Raw genomic sequence first — 24,144 nt, 5'->3', positions numbered from 1 at the left:
GTTTATGACGTCTTCTTTAACACTGCTACAACAACAACAACAACAGCATTTATTTAAACACGATAAAAAAATTCAGCAAAAGCTGATGTGCTCCAGTGTTGAGTGATGATTCACAAAAAATGGAAAATGTAACGTTCCCTCGAGTTTGTTGCTCGTAAAGCCCTTTAACTATCTTTTTGCCTCTTGTTTAAAAAGTGCGATATGTTCTCACACATCGCTGCACCAAATAGACCAAATAGCTCGCTCTTCCTGGCTGTCGCACAGTTAATCGGTTGTGAGAACCGAAAATTTAAAAACAGGTTTCTTCTTCCATTGCTTTTCCTCGGTTCTTGGTGGAAAACTGTACTCTTGTTGTAGACAGACGAAATTTATATGAAGCCAAATATTAGCAACTGTTAGTTAGCGATACGCTTAAGCACAAATAAGAACTCGAGTGGGGACATACCTGCAATACCTGCAGAGACTGTAACGAGAAGGTCGGCCATGTTTGGTATCAAAGTGAAGCTCTCACTTCGTAGAATCCAATATTGGCGCCAAATCGACGATCAATCAAACTACATTGTCCTTAGGCTTCGTAAAAAACGGCCGATCTCGACGACGCACGGAAAATGTTATTGGAGCCCAGTCTCCCAGCTTCACAGCCCAATAATGTTGCACACAGCGAACCCGGCAGTTTTTATAGCGCGCGTGCCCAGCGTGCTCCTCCAAATCACGAGCACCGGCGTGGCACGCCTGCGAGTGAGAGGCTGTGCACTATGAGGCAGATGTGCTAAAGAAGGCGGTGAGTCTTGTACTCACGCCTGCCACTTCCACGAAACACATGACAAAGCGGCCAAAATCGATTCCCGGGTGCACTAGATAGTCCCAGGGGAGTTGGGGAGTAGGTGCGCCCCTCCTCCATATGACGGGCGCCGGAGTGGCACGCCTGCGAGTGAGAGACTGTGCACTATGAGGCGCATGTGCTAAAGAAGGCGGTGAGACTTGTACTCACGCCTGCCACTTCCACGAAACACATGACAACGCGGCCAAAATGGATTTCCAGGTGCACCAGATAGTCCCAGGGGAGTTGGGGAGTAGGCGCGCACCTCCTGCATATGACGGGCGCCGGAGTGGCACGCCTGCGAGTGAGAGGCTGTGCACTATGAGGCACATGTGCTAAAGAAGGCGCTGAGACTTGTACTCACGCCTGCCACTTCCACGAAACGCATGACAACGCAACCAAAATGAAATCCCAGGTGCACTAGACCCAGGGGAACGTCGGCAATAGACGCGCAACTCCGGGAAATCACGGGCGACGGAGTGGCATGCGTCAGAGTTACAGGCTGTGCAAAATGAAGGGATGAGTCTTGTAATCACACCTGCCACTTCCACGAAACACATGACAACGCGGCCAAAATGGCTTCCCGGGTGCACTAGATAGTCCCAGGGAACATGGGGAGTAGCCGCGCACCTCCTGCAAATAACGAGCGCGGGCGTGGGACGGCTGCGAGTGACAGGCTGTGCACTATGAGGCACATGTGCTAAAGAAGGCGCTGAGACTTGTACTCACGCCTGCCACTTCCACGAAACGCATGACAACGCGGCCAGAATGGATTCCCGAACGCACTAGATAGTCCCAGGGAAGTTGACGAGTAGGCGCGCACCTCCTGCAAATCACGGGCGCCAGTGTGGCACGCCTGCGAGTGAGAGGCTGTGCACTATGAGGCAGATGTGCTAAAGAAGGCGCTGAGACTTGTACTCACGCCTGCCACTTCCACGAAACGCATGACAACGCCACCAAAATGAAATCCCAGGTGCACTAGACCCAGGGGAACGTCGGCAATAGACGCGCAACTCCGGGAAATAACGGGCGACGGAGTGGCATGCGTGAGAGTGAGATACTGTGCAAAATGAAGGGGGGTAGATAGTCCCAGGGAACATGGGGAGTAGCCGCGCACCTCCTGCAAATCACGAGCGCCGGCGTGGGACGCCTGCGAGTGACAGGCTGTGCACTATGAGGCACATGTGCTAAAGAAGGCGCTGAGACTTGTACTCACCCCTGCCAATTCCACGAAACACATGACAACGCGGCCAAAATTGATTCCCGGGTGCACTAGATAGTCCCAGGGGAGTTGGGGAGTAGGTGCACACCTCCTGCAAATCACGAGCGCCGGAGTGGCACGCCTGCGAGTGAGAGGCTGTGCACTATGAGGCAGATGTGCTAAAGAAGGCGGTGAGTCTTGTACTCACGCCTGCCACTTCCACGAATCACATGACGAAGCGGCCAAAATGGATTCCCGGGTGCACTAGACAGTCCCAGGGTACTTGGGGAGTAGGCGCGCACCTCCTGCATATGACGGGCGCTGGAGTGGCACACCTGCGAGTGAGAGGCTGTGCATTATGAGGCACATGTGCTAAAGAAGGCGGTGAGACTTGTACTCACGCCTGCCACTTCCACGAAACAAATGACAACGCGGCCAAAATGGATTCCCGGGTGCACTAGATATTCCAAGGGGAGTTGGGGAGTAAGCGCACACCTCCTGCAAATCACGAGCATCGGCGTGGCACGCCTGCGAGTGACAGGCTGTATACTATGAGGCAGATGTGCTAAAGAATTAATCCCGTTTCTCCAAAATTCATTGAGAAAAAATTGAAAATCGGGGTGAAGAAAGGATATAGCAACTTGGGATCTATTTCATTTGGAGAATGGATTCCTAGACTTTACCCCGTTTTTCTATAATTTGTTGAAAAATGGAAAATTGGGGTAAAGATATAATACGGGAACTTTGGGTATTATCCACTTGTAGCATGAATGCTCAGAATTTACCTCGTTTTTCTAAAATTCATTGATCAAATGGAAAATCGGGGTGAAGATGGCATATGGGAACTTAGAGTATGAGCTACCTGTGGGCCAAATTATCAAAATACATTCCTTTTTTTCTAGAATTATTGAAAAAAAAGTGGAAAATCGGGTTAAGGATTGGCTATGGCAACTTGGGATCTATTAATTCGGAGAATGAACTCTTAGAATTTACCTCGTTTTTTGTCGAATTTACTGAAAAAAAATGGAAATTCGGCCATATGGGAACCTCGGGTATTATTCACTTGTAACATGAAGACAATTTACCCCATTTTTCTCGAATTCGCTGGACAAATGGGAAATCGGGGTAAAGATCATCATATGGGAGCTTAGCGTGTTAGCTACTTGCGGATGAATTCGTAGAATTAATCCCGTTTCTCCAGAATTCATTGAAAAAAAAAGAATGGAAAATCGGGTTGAAGCCTGGATAAGCAACTTGGGATCTGATTTCATTTGGAGGATGAATTCTTAGATTTTAATCCGTTTTTCTATAATTTGTTAAAAAAAATGAAAAATCGGGGTAAAGGTATCATATGGGAACTTCGGGTATTATCCACTTGTAGCATGAATGCTCAGAATTTACCTCGTTTTTCTAAAATTCACTGATTAAATTGAAAATCGGGGTGAGGATGGCATATGAGAACCAAACGTACTAGCCACTTGTGGGCCGAATTCTCAAAATTCATCCCATTTTTCTAGAGCACATTGAAAAAAAAAACAATATGGAAAATCGGGTTAAAGATTGGATTTGGCTCTCTAAGATCTATCCCACTCGAAGGACGAATTCTCAGCATTTATCCTGCTTTTCTAGAATTCACTAAGAACACAAGCATTTTTTAAATGTGGAATTTTTTCTATCTTCTATTTGACTAAGACTAGCGAGCCGCACAAAGAAACACTTTTTGTAGTTGTAATCTTCTCATTTATTTCAAGAGCATGGCACTTGTTTATTTCGGACGCGTTTCGACCCCAATTAAGACTTCTTTAGGGAATGATTACAATTAAAGAGGAACAGTACATTACATAGCGCGTTGTGTCTAAGTTTCTATAGAAGTTAATTAATTAATAACAACTGAAAGCGGGCCGGCGTTATAAAAAACTTCTAATTACAATTAAGCTATTTGCGTATTGCTTTAAGTTAAGGGGCTAACGATTAGCGCTAATCGTAGAATTCACCGCTGAAAAAAGAAATGGAAAATCGGGGTAAAGATGGCATATGGGAACTTTGAGTCTGATCCACTTGTAGCGTGAGTCCTCAGAATTTACTCCGTTTTTCCAGAATTTCTTGAAAAAAAAAATTGAAAATCGGGTAAAGATTGAATATGGCGAGTCAGTGGGAGCCACGTTTTTCTACTCATTGAAAAAAAATGGAAAATCGGGGTAAAGTAGATTAGATGTGGCAAGTCCGATGATGGAATATATTCGACTTGGAGGATGAGTTACTAGAATTTTCTCTGTTTTTCTATAACTCCTCGAAAAAATTCCAAAATCAGAGCAAGATGGCATAAGGGAACTACGGGTATTATCCGCTTGTAGCATGAATTCTCAGAGTTCACCCCGTTTTTCTAGAATTAATTCATTAAAAAAAAGGAAAATCAGGAAAGTTTTGACATGACAACGTAGGTTATATTTCACTTGCGGTATTAATTTTAAGAATTTACCCTTGTTCTCTAGAGTTCACTTAAAAAAAAAATTGGAAAATCGAAGCAAAAATGGCATTTGGGAACTTCGGGTATTATCCCCTTGTAGCATGAATTGTCAGAGTTTGTCCTGTTTTTCTGGAATTGATTCATTGAAAAAAGAGGAATTCGAAAATTGGGGTAAAGATTGGATATGACAACTTGGGATATACTCCGCTTACGGTATAAATTCTCATAACCTACCGTCCCCTTTTTTCTGGAATTCTTTGAAATAAAAATAGAAGACCGGGTTCAAGATTGGATATGGAAACTTAGAATGTATTCTACTTATGGGGTGAGTTTTCAGAATTAACCCCGTTTTTTCGGAATTTATTAGAAAAAACAGAAAATCAGGGATGTACCGAGTTATAATTCAATCAGCGCGTTGGAATATATTATTTTTATGACATGAACTGTTTTTTCTTTAGAATTCTCTGAAAATAATGAAAAATCGGGTAAAGATTACACATAACAAGTTGGAATATGATTCATTTGCAGGATGAATTGTCCGATTTTACCCCATTTTTGGCATATCCCACATGTGGGATTAATTGTCAGATTTTACCTTATTTGACTCTAATAAACGAGAAAAAAATGGAAAATTAGGGTAAAGATTTCATATAGCAACTAAGGTTATATTCCACTTGCGTGATGAATTGTCAGAACTTATCTCGGCTTTCTCGGGACTCGTTGAACAAATGGAAAATCGGGGTAACGATTGGACACGGCAAGTCATGATGTTAACCAATCGAATTGTCACGATTCCCGTTTTTCTACAGTTAATTGAACAAATCGGGGTAAAGATTGGATATGGAAAAGTTATGATATTATCCACTTATAGGGTGAATTTTTATAATTAACCCCGTGTACATGTTTCTAGAGTTGATCGAGAAAGTGGAAAGTTGGGGTGAAGACTCGATTTGGCATGTTAGGATATATTCTAATTGCTGGATAAATTGTCAGAATTTATTGCCTTTTTTCGAGAATTTCTACATTCAGTGAAAAATGGAAAAAGGGGTTAATAATGGACATGTCAAGTTTGGATGTATTGCACATGCAGAGTACGAGCTGTGAAATTGTTTTGATTTTCGAATGCAATCAAAACATGGAAATAGGGATAAACAGATATACTGCAGTTGTAAGTTAGATCGCTGGAAGTGCACCCTTAATTCGCGTAAGAAAATTTTGGGTCGGGGGGTAGTTGTCGGAAGGCTATCCCCGGGTGAAGTCAATAATTTTAGCCGGTACTCTGTAGGATCCCCTGCACAAAGCCTTAGGATTATTCGACAAATATCACTTAGTTTGAGATTATTTTGCTGGAAAAGAGAACCTAGCCTTCCTCATAAAATATTTATCCGTATGCAAGTTTTGGTGTTATGTTTCACCACTGTGATGTTCTGATTGTTGAAAAGGGTCTGCATATTATTCACACCCCTGGAATTTAAGTCAATTTAGCGTTAAAAATGTCTTCAGGCAATGGGAAATTTTCCCAGAAGTCGCTGTATACAGTGATGCAAGTGCATATTTTGACGGCAAACTATTGATTTATCTTTGCTTGACAAGCAAAGTGAACGTCTTCGTGAGGCCCACGGGTACTATTCACCCCCAGATAAAACATTGTAACAATAATTGAAGGGTTCATTGCAAAAGAAGCCCTTGGTGACGTAGGATGAACTACTGTCGTCCCATTCCAACGTGCTGCCTGTTTACTTGTGGAACCGAAGGAGAACTTAACATGACATCAATAGTCACTTAGTAGGGCTTCACAAAAGAAAAATCTATGTAAGCAAAGGACAAGTTTTAAGTTTCTCTTCCAAATATTTAATGACTTCCGATGACATTGACGTACTAATATGGCTGTCCTATAAACAGGATCATTAAGCTCACTTAAAAATAAAAATAGAAACAATATACATTAAATTTATATCCCTGATAGAGTAGTTTTCCAAGAGATTGTGATTTCACATATTTGAAAAAAAGAGGAATTACTATGTGAAATAGATATCTAGGTTGAAAATTTTAAAAGGGATAACTTAACTATAGGTATGTGTCGGAAAAACTGATCTTCTCCCTTTCTTTGTTTCTCTCTTTTCGTTTGCTCCTCCCTTTTTTTTTGTTCTTCTCTTCCTTTTTCCACCTGCTCTTCCATGACTATTTCTTGTTCCAGCCAGTCCATGTTAATCACATGCTCTTCAATACATAAGATATGTATCACTTAGTAATATCAATACACGACATTTTACAAAGCTGTTTAGCCCTGAGCCTTTGTGGTTTAATACTTCCTTCAAGATCCGTAAACATGGCCGTCCAGTGATGGCCTTTGTCAAAAATATCACCACCAATGTTCATACTAGAGATACAATAACGTTCACCCTAGAATGTGCACATGAACCATTAGGGAGAGTACCTCTTTCCGTGCCAATATTCTTTGATATGCCTGATACCTAAGTCACTGATTATTAATTTTTAAGTAATGTTATAAGTGAGAAAACAGTAGTTTGATTGCTTCTCAGGGATGAAATGCACCAGTACTTAACTACGCCAGACACCCTCATCTGAAGTTGTGTGTAATTCATAACAGCCTTGTTATTTCATGATAGGTGATAAACCTCAAAGCAACTTCAATAACTCCCTTAAAACATTCAATTCAAAAGAGACGATTTCCTGTTGAGTTGTTAGGTTAGCCAAAATTCTGTTCTATTCTGAAAGTATAAGAAACCCTCTCAGGATGGCAGAGAAGAAATTAGTTTATCTCACCACGTGGTCCTCCATCTTGAGCCATGGTAGCCAACTCAGCAAAAATTGATCAACAATCCTATTTTACAAAGAACCAGAGAATATGGGTGGTTACCAGTTTGCTCGGCTCTCAGGTATTCAGAGAAAAACATAAGAGGATATGCAGAGGCTAAAGCCACTGTGTATCAAAGCATTCACTTCAACATATAAAAGTAATGTAAATTTTTTGTTTTTAGGGCAGATTTATACGATATGACTTAATCGCATGCGACAAGCTCAAGGTTACTTCCCACTTTCGTGGGTATCCTTTGGGAAAAAAGATTGTTTGCACACTACAGTAGTTTCACTAAAATCTTAGCAAACTATATATCAGAAGAAAGCTTCATAAATGTTTACGATAAAAATGTCTCAAGCAACTTTTCTTTTAAGGATGTGTCAAGATCCAGTAAGGCGTGAGATGACCGAAGGGTCTTCTACTGAACATATTGGATCTGGGATGCTGCAGCACGAGCTAATTCGCTGCACAGTCTTATTCACACTTATCACACAACACCTGTGCAAAGCATGTCAATTAAAAATAACAAATATGGAGAGTGCAGACTACTTTCAATAATTTATATTGCAAGTAATTTGTTCCTTATCATCATTATTTTGTGTTTACTTTCTATTTACAGACTCAATTGGCTGTAGTAAAATAAAATTAAAAAAATTTTACCTTTAGTTACTTCTCAAAGTAAGAAATCACAAGACTAAACAACAAGTGTAGAAACTTAGACATACTTAGGCTAAAACTCTGATTCAAAAATAAAAAACCACCCCCCTGCAAAAATAAAAATTATACCAGTCTTTGATACCATCCTGTTACTCTCCAATTTATTTTCACTTTTCTTTGCTTTTAATTTTTTAAAAACATATCATGCTTCTTCTCAATGGCAAGAGCCTGAGTTTCCAAGAAAACCCAAATAACCAGAAAGAGTATTGGCAAGAAAGATAACTAAATAAGCAGTGGTATAAAACTAGAGCTTGGAGCAATTAACCAACCTGAATAACTGCTACACCCCATTCTTTTTTCCCAGGTCTATGTAAACTAGATTTTGAGCAAAGAATGCAATACCTTGCCAAATATCTACTAGAATGACTCTATTAAAAGTGTGCATGATCATCATCTCTTGCTGAGATAGCACTCTTCACTTCAATGTTTTTATTACTACACATATGGAGGCTTTGGTTAGATTGTGGAAAGGAGGGACAACATTTGAGCAGCTAGGAGGGACCAAAATGACAGTGTGGCAGCCACTTATTCCCGCTTGGATGGCAAAGTCTGGGGAACCTTCCCCTTGAAATTTAAAAGTTTGGATGTCCAAAAGGGTCCATTTTTGGTTGCTATTTCCCAAGTTGGCTAAAAATTATAGCTACTATGAGGGAGAGTATGTGGAGGCACAGTGGCCTCATGGTTAGTGCACTCGACTCTGGATGGAGTGGTCCGGGTTAGAGCCCCGGACGGGACATTGTGTTGTGTTCTTAGGCAAGACACTTTCCTCTCACAGCGCCTCTCTCCACCTAGGTGTATAAATGGGTACCGGCAATTTAATGCTGGGGGTAACCCTGCGATGGACCAGCATCCCATCCAGGGGGGAGAAGAAATACTCCTAGTCGCTGCATGCTACAGAAACCTGAGTTAAGCACCGGCCTAATGGGTCACTAGGCTCGTAAACAGACTTTACTTACTTTACTACGAGGGAGAGTATTGACATTGAATGAATGAATAGAGTAGCTTTTACATATCTGAATACATAAACATTATACATAGCAGTGTTGTCTCTGCGATGTCTGTGTGGCCCTTGATTGATTTTTAGCTTTTCCTTGCTCAAAAAATGAAATTGTGCTGAGGACAACATTAGATTTTGGGATATGGTGCTGTGATTTCTAACAAAGAGTCTTTATGTGAAGGTGTAGTCTGATCGTCCGGGTGAGTGTAGTCCTGAGAAGGACTGTTGTCGGTGGCAGTGACTGACGTTTCGACAACCTGTGCGGAAGCCATCATCAGAGTGGTGATGATGACTTCCGCACAGGTTGTCGAAACGTCAGTCACTGCCACCGACAACAGTCCTTCTCAGGACTACACTCACCCGGACGATCAGACTACACCTTCACATGTTACCCCCGGGTTCAAACCATTTACTGCAAAGAGTCTTTAATGCGATTACTGATGGCAAAGGAGTTAATTACCGTATTTATCCATGTATAAGTTGACCCCCATTTTCACGGTTGAAAATCAGATTTTTCATTTTTTCTAGTAAAGAAAATTCAGATCGACAGAAATTTCCCCATGGTTGATCTCTTATTTCTGAGAATGTATTGAAAACACAGTGAATTAAAAAAAAACTGCAGAGCAAAATGTAACCATGTGCTGTGAAGTTTAGTAGCACTTGTTTACATCCCCATGATTCATGATTTAAGTATATACAACCACTTTGATTTACTGGAGAAGTAATTCACCATCTTTTGTAAATCGTTTTGAAAATGAAATCTTCATGCAATTAAATAACCTTTTGAAAGGAGATTTATTAGACTGAAGGAACACCGAAGAGCTTCGATGGATCGCTTGATGAAAACACGGCCATCTTGGAAACTACGCAATATTTAACATAGATGGTCCACGCACATAACAAACAAGACCGCACAAGTAAACAGCATTTGCCAGGTTACTAAGTTACTGTAATCATTCACTGAAAATGAGAATTCAGCACTGAAGCTGTAAGGAAAATTTTCTGCTCTACAGATCAGAAGATATAATAGAAATCAGCCCCACTAGGGCTCTGTTTAAGCCACATAAAATATTATTTCAAACTTGTTCATCGATTAAGAACGCACTGAAAACTGACAAAACTTGAACACAATTAGAACTGGTTTTGTGCACCTGGTTTTCCTAATGGACTTCTGGCAATTTTTATGCTAATTTAATGGATTGCTTGGGTCACGTCTTTATCTATGATCCGTGTAAAAGACGAGGGTGATGTTTTGGGCTAATTTTTCCGTCAAAGAGTCGACTTATACACAGATAAGTGCCTCATTTATCTGTGTGATTAAAAATCAATTTTATTTTACCCTAACCTTTGACTCCCATCTTGATCTTTAATTATTACTCTCACTCAAACTCGGCCCTGCGATTATTGCTTATGGGATCTTATGCAGGATCCTATAGAATCTTTAGGATCTTGTACAGGATTCTGTTTCATCTCAATAGGATCTTGTGCAAGATCCTACAAGATCCCATAGGATCTTGTGCAAGATCCTACAAGATCCTATAGGATACTATAGGATCTTGTACAAGATCCTGTAGGATCCTGTACAAGATCCTACAGGGTCCTATAGGATCCTGTACAAGATCCTACAGGATCCTATAGGATCCTATAGGATCCTGTAGGATCTTGTACAAGATCCTACAGGATTCTATACGATCTTGTACAAGATCCTACAGGATCCTATACGATCTTGTACAAGATCCTACAGGATCCTATAGGATCTTGCACAAGATCCTGAATAGGATTTCAGGCAAGATCCTAGTAAGGATCTTATCAAGATCTTGGACAGGATCCTGAACAGGATTTTCACCAGGGTTACGTCAACCACTGATTTCAATGAAAAAGCACATATTATTAAGTTAAGGGTAATTTTGCTGCAAATCTGTCCTCTTCTGGGCGAGCAAAGAGAATGATTTAATGCATTGTAACCCAACTGTTTCTTGCTGGAGAGCATGGGAGAGAGCACCCTATCCTTTATAAAAGATACCAGATCTTCATCATACGTGTCAACAGTTTGTGAGTGAACTTCCCAGGATATATGATGTTTGACATCAACCATACCGGAGGTTAAACTTTTGCGTTGTCCCATACAATTACAATGAATACCTGTCTTCAATTGTCTCCATAATAACCATCAATGTAGACACTATGAGATTGCTACATGTAACATAATAAAAATTATAATGAAGCTGGAAGAAAATCACAAGTTTTCGGTCATTGAAACACGTAGATCTGTCTCGTTTTTTAATTATGTATCATCTAGTTTTGCATGTCCCAAACAAAATAATAAAAAAATATCATCCCTCGACACAGAAGGATTCAATGAATCCAGGTTAGTAGTTACTCGGACGCTTTATCGGTATACATCTGACAGTATTTAGCCCGAAACTTGAACGCGATCTTTGAAGAATGGTTGTAATATTTAAATTTAACAAAAATACTAGCATGAAGTGCAACCGAAACCTTACCGTACTAGTTCCGATAGAAAAGCACAACTTTGATCACCAACGCACTCCAAACTAATAAGGGAATCGAAGCCACGAGGCAACGTCAAATTTTCGTCTTTCTAAGCTTTCCAACGTATCGAAGAAAATTTTGCCAATAATTCGCACTTAAAAACGCAACCAGAATCTTAATCTTTCACCAATCCGAAGTGTTCCAAACGACACCAAGGATAGCTCATGAAACAAGGATATCCCGTGAAATTCTTTACCTTCAAGCGCGGAAATCTTAACGATCTTCTTACAATTCATATTTTTGCATTGCATCCCTCCCCTTATGAGAAGTGACAAGCAAGAGACATGTTCACAACGCCTTTTGATTGGAAGAATTAAAACCACACTCTATTGGTTATTAGTTGTGAGGACATAACTGCAACGGAAGACACAACTGCAACGCTACACACGCACACCTCCTGCAAATCACGGGCGCCGGAGTGGCACGCATGAGAGTGGGAGGCTGAGCACTATGAGGCACATGTGCTAAAGAAGGCGATGAGCCTTGTACTCACACCTGCCACTTCCACGAAACGCATGACAACGCGACCAAAATGGAATCTCAGGTGCACTAGACCCAGGAATAGACGCGCAACTCCGAGAAATCACGGGCGACGGAGTGGCATGCGTGAGAGTGAGAGGCTGTGCAAAAGGAAGGGGTGAGCCTTCTACTCACGACTGCCACTTCCACGAAACACATGACAACGCGGCCAAAATGAAAACCCGGGTACACTAGATAGTCACAGGGGAGCTGGGAAGTAGACGCGCAACTCCTGCAAATCACGGGCGCCGGAGTGGCACGCGTGAGAGTGGAAAGCTGTGCAAAAGAAGGGGGTGAGCCTTGAACTCATGCCTGCCACTTCCACGAAACACATGACAACGCGGCCAAAATGGAATCCCAGATGCACTAGATAGTCCCAGGGGAAATGGAAGGTACACGCGCAACTCCTGCAAATCACGGGCGCCGGAGTGGCACGCGTGAGAGTGGGAGGCTGTGCAAAAAAAGGGGGTGAGCCTTGAACTCACGCCTGCCACTTTCACGAAACACATGACAACGCGGCCAAAATGGATTCCCAGCTGCACTAGATAGTCCTAGGGGAGTTGGGGAGTAGGCGCGCAACTCCTGCAAATCACGGGCGCCGGAGTGGCACGCGTGAGAGTGAGAGGCTGTGCACTATGAGGCACATAGGCTAAAAAGGGCAGTGAGCCTTGTACTCACGCCTCCCACTTCCACGAAACGCACGACAACGCGACCAAAATGGAATCCCAGGTGCACTAGACCCAGGGGAACCTCGCAAATAGCCGCGCAACTCCGGGAAATCACGGGCGACGGAGTGGCATGCGTGAGAGTGAGAGGCTGTGCAAAAGGAAGGGGTGAGCCTTGTACTCACGCCTGCCACTTCCACGAAACGCATGACAACGCGGCCAAAATGGAATCCCAGTTGCACTAGACCCAGGGGAATTGGGGAAGAGACGCGGAACTCCGGGAAATCACGGGCGACGGAGTGGCATGCGTGAGAGTGAGAGGCTGTGCAAAAGAAGCGGGTGAGCCTTGTGCTTACGCGTGCCACTTCCACGAAACACATGACAACGCGGCCAAAATGGAATCCCGCGTACACTAGATAGACCCAGGGGAGTTGGGGAGTAGACGCGCAACTGCTGGCACTCACGGGCGCAGAAGTAGCCTGCGTGATAGTGAGAGGCTGTGCACTATAAGGCACATGGGCTAAAGAAGAGGGTGAGTTTTGTACTCACCCCTACCACTTCCACGAAACGCATGACAAGGTGGCCAAAATGGAATCCCAGGTGCACTAGATAGACCCAGGGGAACTGGGGATTAGACGCGCAACTCCGGGAAGTCACGGGCGCTGGAGTGGCATGCGTGAGATTGAGAGGCTGTGGAAAAGGAGGGGGTGAGCCTTGTACTCACGGCTGCCACTTCCACGAAACGCATGACAACGCGGCCAAAATGGAATCCCAGGTGCATTAGACCGAGGGGAATTGGGGAGTAGACGCGCAACTCCGGGAAATCACGGGCGACGGAGTGGCATGAGTGAGAGTGAGAATCTCTGCAAAAGAAGCGGTTGAGCCTTGTGCTCACGCGTGCCACTTCCACGAAACATATGACAACGGGGCCAAAATGGAATCCCGCGTGCACTAGATAGACCCAGGGGAGTTGAGGAGTAGACGCGCAACTGCTGGCACTCACGGGCGCCGGAGTAGCCTGCGTGATAGTGAGAGGCTGTGCACTATAAGGCACATGGGCTAAAGAAGAGGGTGAGTTTTTGTACTCACGCCTACCACTTCCACGAAACGCATGACAAGGTGGCCAAAATGGAATCCCAGGTGCACTAGATAGACCTAGGGGAATTGGGGAATAGACGCTCAACTCCGGGAAATCGGGGGCACCGGAGTGGCATGCGTGAGAGTGAGAGGCTGTGCAAAAGGAGGGGGTGAGCCTTGTACTCACGCCTGCCACTTCCACGAAACGCATGACAACGCGGCCAAAGTGGAATTCCTGGTGCACTAGACCCAGGGGAATTGGGGAATAGACGCGCAACTCCGGGATATCACGGGCGACGGGGTGGCATGCTTGAGAATGAGAGGCTGTGCAAAACAAGGGGGTGAGCCTTGTACTCACGCGTGTTACCTCCACGAAACACATGACCACGCAGCGAAAATGGAATCCCGCTTGCACTAGATAGACCCAGGGGAGCAGGGGAGTAGACGCACAACTCCTGGAAATCACGGGCGTCGGAGTAGCATGCATGAGAGTGAGAGGCTTTGCACTATGAGGCACATGTGCTAAAAGAGGCGAGCCTTGTACTCCCGCCTGCCATTTCCACGAAACGCATGACAACGCGGCCAAGATGGAATCCCAGGCGCACTAGATAGACCCAGGGGAGTTGGGGAGTAGACGCACAACTCCTGGAACTCACGGGCGCCGGAGTAGCATGCGTGAGAGTGAGAGGCTGTGGACTATGAGACACATCTCCTAAAGAATGGGGTGAGCCTTTTACTCACGCCTGCCACTTTCACGAAACGCATGACAACGCGGCCAAAGTGGAATTCCTGGTGCACTAGACCCAGGGAAATTAGGGAATAGACGCGCAACTCAGGGAAATCACGGGCGACGGAGTGGCATGCGTGAGAGTGAGAGGCTGTGCAAAAGAAGGGGGTGAGCCTTGTACTCACTCGTGCCACTTGCACGAAACACATGACAACGAGGCCAAAATGGAATCCGGCGTGCACTAGATAGACCCAGGGGAGTTGTGGAGTAAACGCGTAACTCCTGGAAATCACGGGTGCCGGAGTAGCGTACGTGAGAGTGAGAGGCTGTGCACTATGAGGCACATGTGCTAAAGAAGGGAATGAGCCTTGTATGTACGCTTGCCACTTCCACGAAACGCATGACAACGCGGCCAAAATGGAATCCAAGGTTCACTAGACCCAGGGGAATTAGCGAAGAGACGCGCAACTCCGGGAAACCACGGGCGACAGAGTGGCATGCGTGAGAGTGAGAGGCTGTGCAAATCAAGGGGGTGAGCCTGGTACTCACGCGTGCCACTTCCACGAAAGACATGAACACGCGGCCAAAATGGAATCCCGCTTGCACTAGATAGACCCAGGGGAGCTGGGGAGTAGACGCACAACTCCTGGAAATCACGGGCGCCGGAGTAGCATGCGTGAGAGTGAGAGGCTTTGCACTATGAGGCACATGTGCTAAAAAAGGGGGTGAGCCTTGTACTCCCGCCTGCCATTTCCACGAAACGCATGACAACGCGGCCAAGATGGAATCCCAGGCGCACTAGATAGACCCAGGGGAGTTGGGGAGTAGACGCGCGACTCCTGGAACTCACGGGCGCCGGAGTAGCATGCGTGAGAGTGAGAGGCTGTGCACTATGAGGCACATCTGCTAAAGAAGGGGGTGAGCCTTGTACTCACGCCTGCCACTTTCACGAAACGCATGACAACGCGGCCAAAATGGAATCCCAGGTGCACTAGACCCAGGGGAATTGGGGAATAGACGCGCAACTCCAGGAAATCACCGGCAACGAAGTGGCATGCGTGAGAGTGAGAGGCTGTGCAAAAGGAGGGGATGAGCCTTGTACTCACGCCTGCCACTTACACGAAACGCATGACAACGCGGCCAAAATGGAATCCCAGGTGCAATAGACCTAGGGGAATTGGGGAATAGACATGTAACTGCGAGAAATCACGGGCGCCGGAGTAGCATGTGTGAGAGTGAGAGGCTGCGCAAAAGAAGGGGGTTAGACCTATACTCAAGCCTGCCACTTCCACGAAACACATGACAACGCGGCCAAAATTGAATCCCAGGTGCACTAGATAGACCCAGGGCAGTTAGGGAATAGACGCGCAACTCCTGGAAATCACGGGCGCCTGAGTGGCATGCGTGAGAGTGAAAGGCTGTGCACTATGAGGCACATGTGCTAAAGAAGGAGGTGAGCCTTGAACTCAGCATGCCACTTTTATTAAACGCATGACCACGCGGCCAAAATGGAAGCTCAGGTGCACTAGATCCAGCGGAATTGTGGAATAGACGCGCAACTCCGGGAGATCACGAGCGCCGAAGTGGCATGCGTGAGAGTGAGAGGCTGTGTAAAAGAAGAGCGTGAGCTTTGTACATACGCGTACCACTTCAACGAAACACCTGACAACGCAGCCAAAATGGAATCCGGGGGGCGCTAGGTAGACCCAGGGGAGTTGGCGAGTAGACGCTTAGCTCCTGGAATTCATGGTCGCCGGAGTAGCATGCGTGAGAGTGAGAGGCTGTGCGCTATGAGGCACATGTGCTAAAGAAGGGGGTGAGCCTTTTACTCACGCCTTCCACCTCCACCAAACGCATGACAACGCGGTCAAAATGGAATCCCAGGTGTACTAGACCCAGGGGAATTGGGGAATAGACGCGCAACTCCGGGAAATGACGGGCGCAGGAGTGGCATGCGTGAGAGTTAGAGACTGTGCAAAAGATGGGGGTGAGCCTTGTACTCACCCATGCCACTTTCACAACACGCATGACAACGCAACCAAAATGGAATCCCAGGTGCACTAGACGCAGGGAAGTTAGGGATTAGACTCGAAACTACGGGAAATCACGGGCGCCGGAGTGGCATGCGTGAGAGTGAGAGGCTGTGCGAAAGAACGGTGTGAGCCTTGTACTCACGCATGCCACTTCCACGAAACGCATGACAACGCGGCCAAAATGGAATCCCTTGTGCACTAGACCCAGGGGAGTTGGGGAATTTACGCGCAACTCCGGGAAGTCACGGGCGCCGGAGTGGCGTGCGTGAAAGTGAGAGGCTGTGCGAAATAAGGGGGTGAGCCTTGTACTCGCACTTGCCACTTCCACGAAAGGCATGACAACAAAGCCAAAATGGAATCCCAGTTGCACTAGACCTCGGGAAGTTGGGGAATAGACGCACAACTCCGGGAAATCACGGACGCTGGAGTGGCGTGGTGTGCTCTAGTGAATCTGGGATTCCATTTTGGCCGCGTTGTCATGCGTTTCCTAGAAGAGGCATGCATGTGTGCAAGGCTCACCGCTTGCTTTGCACATGTGGCCTTAACCCAGGGGGACTGCATCTCACGCATGCCACTCCGGCGTCCGTGATTTCCTGGAGTTACGCGCCTATTTCCGAACTCTCTTGGGTCTAGTGAACCTGGGATTCCATTTTGGTCGCGTTGTCATGCGTTTCCTAGAAGTGGTATGCGTGCGTGCAAGGCTCACCCCTTGCTTTGCACTTGTGGCTTAAACGCAAGTGGGATTGACTTTTTCGCATGCCACTCCGGCGTCCGTGATTTCCCGGAGTTGCTCGTCTATTCCCAAAGTTCCTTGGGTTAGTGAACCTGGGATTCCATTTTGGCCTCGTTGTCATGCTTTTCCTAGAAGTGGCATGCGTGCGTGCAAGGCTCTCCCCTTGCTTTGCACATGTGGCTTAAACGCAGGTGGGACTGACTCTCACGCATGCCATCGAAACTTTTGCACAGCTTGGAATTGTGTGTCTTGCAGTTTGAAATCCTTCAAAAGAAAAAGAAACAGAGACGGGTCTTTACGATTGTATGAACACTAAAGATTGCTATATGGGACTTTATGTGAGAATGCAGCTAAGTCAAACCAAACCCCACCAGTTCTACATAATTATTTGGAAACTTAGAAACTGTATATAGGTCTCTTTCTCTTTTATAATGACAATCTTTTATTTTCCTTCTATTCTTTTCTCATGTATATTTGTCTTTAATTTGATTTTATTTCTAATGTAATTATATTAAGTTAAGTAAGGTTTGACCTAATAGCAGGCAGGCAGGCAGGCAGGCGTTATACCCGCTACTTGCTCCCCGGTTGATATCTCGCTTTCTTTCTTCCCCGTACGTCCTTCCAAAATTTCGTATCTCAAAGGAATATCTTGGAGATATATAGGAAAATAAAATAGAAGTAATGTTAATTTTTATTTTAATGCTGGCTGCCTGCCTGCCTTATTATTGATATAACTGCCTTGCAGTTATGTCAATTTTCAGGGCAAATTCTCGAATGACTGAACAACTAACATTTCATTTTTATCATTTCACACTTCCAACACCCTCCCTTTCCCCTTATTAGCAATTATTGTAAATGAGCCCTTTATTTCATTCAAAGGTTGCTTGATAAATCTATAGCATTTTTTAAAACAAGTCAATTTTGCTTTCTTGTTCTTTCTTAGCACTATTTCACAGTCAGTCAACAATTCTAGGCAGAACAGGAAGCAACTTTTTGGTTAGCAAATTTTTTCATTTATCAAATGAGGATATTCCAGTGAGTCATGATATTCCACTGAGTCAGGCATGGGCATGGGTGTACCAGATAATTGTTCAAGGAATCTTACTTAAGCCAACAGGATCTGTGATTCAATCACACAAAACTCTCCTGAAACCTTTCTTTGGTCTTTCTTTGGTGCATGTGCTACATTGAACCAACCTCTGTAAGTCCCTCCCTAATTTAAAAAGCACTTAACAATATAATCGACCAAACCACTATGGATGGGTCGCTTCAGAGCTCCCTGTCAGCATTAATCCTGAAGCAATTCCAACTTCTGTTTTCATTTGAGTTCCAACACCATTGTACTTATTCCAACTTTCCCAGGAATTTTTCTTTTTCAACTGATGGCACCTGCGTGCATTCACGAGAACAATGGATTTCGTGTAGCTTTTGCCATCAACTTTTCAATTCATGCAAATTCATGGCCGGGAGCTTCTCTCATGCCATATGAAAACAACTCATCTCCAATACACTCTTAGGACAGATTTCAAACCAATTTGCTCATGTAACACCATCTAGAATAGATTATTACGAAATTATTACCAAATTATTACCATTAATTACCAAAGCATGAAGGTATGGCATTATTTACCTTGTATGAATTTGAATCTTAGCTTATTATCTGAAACTGAGAGGTCAATTATATATACTCAAAGAAATATAATAAGCTTGGCATGGAATGCATCATTGTGTTTCACGGGTTATCGATCGAGTACTGAAAGTTGTTGGCTGGCTCTTAAGCAAGCAAATAAAAATTTACAAAAAATAATACGTTCCTTTAAGTAGCGTACTTACATTCTAGTTTGAAAGGAAAAGTATACCCGCGATTTAGATCGGCGATCAAACGATCGAACGGCTCGCGAACGACAACATAGACATGCTGATGCCACGCATGCGCAGACGTTTGTTGGTATCGCTTACAAAATTTCATGTTACAGCGGTAGGGCGCTGGACTAGTAATCTTAAGATCAGAGTTCGAACTCCAGTCGTGGTATCCATCCAATACCACATTCCCTTTTTTCTTCCTTTTTTTTCCTTTTTATTTTCCTTTTGTTTTTCTTTTGTTTTTTTCTTATTTTTAATTTTCCTTCTTAGATTTTATTGCTGTTACCTTATTTCCTTTCTCTTTAGAAACTTCTATACTTCATGTAAGATGTTTTGGACGAGAGTCGAGGTTTCGTCGGTATTAGGTATCAATCGATCGTCTAGTGATCTCATTTCTATATTTGCATATTGGAAAGTTCATCGGCGAGCACCCGTAGCGCTTCGAGCATATACTCAAATCTATTTAAGTCTAAAAGCAACTCGCCTCTCAAACACGACACCTAAAACCCCCACTCTACAAACTGAAAAACTCCCTTTTCCATGCTTATTTATCTGCGCATTCAACATAGAGAGTTGCTTTTACACTTTCCACCTGGCCCCCGTCTTCTATCACTCCATTCTTTGAATGATACACAAGGCTTACGAACTTCCAGGCTTCATGATGCCCTTCCGTCACCAGGCGGCCCTAAATCAACCAAAACAACATAACTCCACCCTTTATTGCTTTCAAGCCGTCCGCCATTACTAAAACTTCACTTCACTTCACTGCACTTTGCCGCTCAAATTTCACGTCACAATGCCTTGACGCGTCATCACCTACCTACAGGTCTCTACGCACATTTATTTACTGCAATGATCAGCACGCTACTGTGTATTGCGATCTAAATGTTTATCCACAGGCCCGGAGCGCTATTGTTGCGCAAAGAAGTACGTGCAATTCATCTCCAATCGCAGGATTTCTGTAAGTAAATTGCTCACTTATAACAATTTTACCTACGCTTCAACTTTACTCCATATGGTTGGCGATAAACCAACGCTATTTAAATAATGCGCGCTGTTCATTCGGGTACAACGTATTTATAACATTTATAATTCTTCAAAAATGTGTAATCTTGTACAGCAGCTAGCAATCTTTAAACTTGCAAGCGATTTTTTTTCCAAAGAACTACAATTTTCTAGAAAATATTATCCTTGTTCATTGTCCAACTGAAGTCAAAGTCTTTGTCATGTTCAAGTGAATATTTAATATCATACCATAAAGTAGCCAACAGATGTTTCAAAACTTTTTGGAAACTTCAACGAATATAAATTTTCGATACTTTAAGCGTGCTAAGCATAGTTAGTAGAAGGGACTAACTATGGCTACAGGTAGTATTTTTGGGTTACAATATTCAGCTTTCTACGTATTTTTTAAAGCGCGAAACAGGCAGGTTTGTGTATACATCGTCACATTACTATGTTTATGTTTCTTCACGTACTCACGTACGTGTTACCTTTCATCAACTTTTATTTTCCGCCTAATCCCATTGTAGTCGTTTGTAAAGCCTTCCCACACGTTCTCATTAAAGTCGGTGCTTGACAGTACCGTTTCCTAGAACTGTGAATGAACAAGAGCGACATTTTGGTTAGAAAGAGTTGTTTATTTCATGCTTGAACAAACAACGAGAAATTAAGCCCTTCACTACGCTTTCTTATAAAGAGAATTGTAGCAACGAAATATGTTGATGAAAATAAAGATTCTGATACTGAAATAATTTTAACAATTTCACCATTTTGAGCGTTGAAGGTATCTGCTGACTGCCCTTCCAATTGTAACGTAGTTTTATCTGTGTCAACAGTCGTGAGTTTTGATGCTTCCCTTGCGTAAAATTGAATAAAAGAGCAACTTCTCCAGACCGCTCTTTCATTTCGGCGGTTTCATTTTACGCCTCTAAATATTTCTCCTTTTAAAGTTTCTCGCTACTGGAGAGTCCTGCTTTTAAAGATTCCCCATTCCCTGTTTTCAAGATAGCTACTTGACTTCACTTGCAATACTTTTTCCAAATTCCATACGAGAACATTGAAGTCCAACTTCTTTTCTTTACAGCGCAGCGAAAAAGTAAAATGAAATTTCATTCTCATTTTCCTACACAATTGAAAATTGGTTGGCACTAAGGTACACGTATCACAATACTCAAACTTATTAGGTAGAAGTTATCTTGGTCTAAAACTCAATTCTCCCAAATTTTTTTACGAGGAAATGTGTAGCAATTGGAGGTGACAATTAATCAGCATCAATTCTTGGGAGTTAAAGGGCTAAAAGACCCCAAATGGATGTTTTACTTTATCCTTGTGGTTGGTCTACTCGAAATTTTATAGGCACTGTAAGAATTAATTCCGTTAGTAGAGGGGATAAACATTCATGTAACAAACATCAGAAAAAGTCAATCTTCACTCTCTGCAGAGATTACAATACTTAAGTCAAGTATTTTTTAATGTCTCTAAATGCTTGAAAACCCACCTGTAAATTTTACTCAGTTTTTCCTCACTTATACCATTGATGATCATACTGAGGTATAAGGCCCTATAAGGTTGTGTCATGTGATAGTATGGCGGTCGGTCGCAAATTTAGGCTCTCTGCGAATGTTTGTATATTTCTCTGCATCTATGTGTTTTCTTCAAACTACAAGTCCTTACATTTACAGGCGAACACTTCACTAAATGACAGCGATGAGTATTTTGTTTCAAAAAAGAGCTGCAGGATTGAAATTTCGGGAAATTTACGACAACAGAGGAGTCGCTACATCGCCCGGCAAAATGGCGCTGCTTCAACGAAGTTAGCTAAATTTTTTAAGATAACGCAGCTGACTTTCTATGCTTCAGCTGCCATCATTCTGTCTGGCGACGTTTGTCCTCAGCCTGGTCCTCTAAACCAGGTGGACTTTGATGTTCCATCCTTCAGTATCAAAGCCAATGGCCTGTCTATAGCTCATCTCAATGTTAGAAGTATAACCGGCAAAATCGACCAACTACATGTTGTTATGAGTAACAACAAAGGCCCCGATATCTGAACATTCCCGGAGACCTGGCTCTCACACAGTATTCAGGACGAGGAAACTCACATACCGGGATACAATTGTGTAAGACGAGACCGGGAAGGAAAGCAAGGGGGAGGTGTAGCAATTTATTGCCACGAAAGTTTAAAGTTGATCGAGCAAGAAGACCTCATGAATGCAAATGAGTCTGTCTGGATTAAAATAAACCGTACAAGATGCAAGCCACTCATCATCGGCAATGTCTAACGACCCCCAGATCAGCCTGTGGATATCTTTTTGGATAATCTAAATGATTCTCTGTCTAGAATTGATTCTACTAATGATAAAGTTCTTCTAGGAAATTTCAACATTGATTTCTCTATCCAACAGAAAAATGCAAATTTTTCGCTGAAACGAAGACTCCGGGGAATTACAGAGGCTTTCACCTAAAACAATTGATAAAGGAACCGACACGCGTCACCGAACATTCTGAGACGCTAATAGTCCTTTTTACAGTTCCCGGCGCCATATTGAATGTGTAACCGCGCAAACATGATAGCGAGGTTAGTGTTGAGTCGCGTTGCGAGTTCTAGTGAGAGTTTAGTGAAATGTGGTTTTGCACTGTCCTTTTCATCGAGATATTTCGACAATGAACGATACTTTCCCTACGCAGGATATTCCTCCTTCTTCTTCGAAAGGAAGAGGAAGACACTGTGCCGCTTTTTGGTTGTGCTAATGGCTATTATGACACAGCAGGCAATTCAACAGGTCTGCATTTCTTCTAGTTTCCGAATGACTTCCAGCAGGAGTCAGATGGTGCAATCTCCTGAATCGCCAGCATGGAAAGGACGGATTCTTCATCACAAAATCAATTTTTTTTGTGCTCAGAACATTTCAAAAAAGAAGACATGCGAAAAAACGTGGGCAGGTCGCTGGAAATTGGTGAAAGGTTTATAATGTTTGTAGGGTTGTTTTGTTGCTTGGATACCGAAAGAAAGTGCCTGCTTTGATTTTCGGTATTGAAGTGTTTATGCTGGGATTTTTGTTTTGGGGGGGGGGATTTTTTTCTCCTCATTAAAAAGGTGATATTTATATTTCTTTGTGTACTGTGGTCTTATACGATATCTGTGAACTGAATGTAAAATTATAAAATTGTAATGTAGAATTAAAATGTAAAATTTTAAACTTATGAAATGATGAGTTTAATTATTATATATATGGGCAGAACCATCTCGATTTAACTGGTCAGTACCGAAAAATCTATGGAAAATGCCTGCTAAAAGGGTCCCGGTAGCAACTGTGAAAACTGAAGGAGAGTCATTTGAAGTTGAACAGGAATTATTTCAACAAGAAGTTGAAGCACCTGTGTCAACTGTCAATGCTGCTTCACCTTCACCAGCTCAAATTTAATGCTCAAATTGATTTAGGTGTAATCTTTCCTTACATTAAGAAATATTAATATTAATGTTGTTAGTACTCAGGGAAAAAAGATGATGTTGGGCTTGTAAAATCAAGATAAGGTACCATTGTACATTGTGTAAATAAGAGAAGTGATTGGCATGACAATAAAACGCGAGTTAAACTATGTTTTAGGGGAAGGAGCTTCAAAATTCTATTCTTCAAACATAACATTTCAAAGAGCCTATTGACAATAATTAACATTATTATTCACAGAAGAAAAAATAAACAGTTCTGTACTGTCTAAAATAATCCTAGTTGTTGCATATTAAGCAAACTCTTGCAGCATATTCTTGTAAACAAGTTCTTGTGCTGGAGATGGGAAAGGTTCTTTCGGTTCCACATAGTTAAGATTAATCCATGTAATGCAGATTCTGGACACCAGGCTCTTGCTGATCCCAAATCTATCAGCAAGATCTTGTACAAATAACCCAGCCTTTAGTCTCATAAGTATGAGTAAAAATTCATCCAAGAATGAC

General features: G+C 43.2%; 1 long non-coding RNA gene across 2 annotated transcripts; it reads right to left on the bottom strand.

Moving 5' to 3' along the window:
* Positions 1 to 6,316: 6,316 nt before the first annotated feature.
* LOC111344360 (uncharacterized) lies at positions 6,317 to 11,829 on the bottom strand. 2 transcript variants are annotated; one of them, XR_015995557.1, is made up of 3 exons: positions 11,528 to 11,829; positions 7,276 to 7,333; positions 6,317 to 6,708 (listed from the first exon to the last, which is right to left on the bottom strand). It is a non-coding gene; the product is annotated as an uncharacterized LOC111344360 (long non-coding RNA). The 2 variants fall into 2 exon arrangements; XR_015995558.1 differs by lacking the exon at positions 6,317 to 6,708 and adding an exon at positions 6,715 to 6,891.
* Between the last annotated feature and the right edge of the window lie 12,315 nt (positions 11,830 to 24,144).

This window comes from Stylophora pistillata, chromosome 14 (genome assembly GCF_964205215.1).
Source record: "Stylophora pistillata chromosome 14, jaStyPist1.2, whole genome shotgun sequence".
NCBI lineage: Eukaryota > Metazoa > Cnidaria > Anthozoa > Scleractinia > Pocilloporidae > Stylophora > Stylophora pistillata.
The sequence above is the reverse complement of the archived record's forward strand: the minus strand, read 5'-3'. Positions and strand labels throughout refer to the sequence as shown.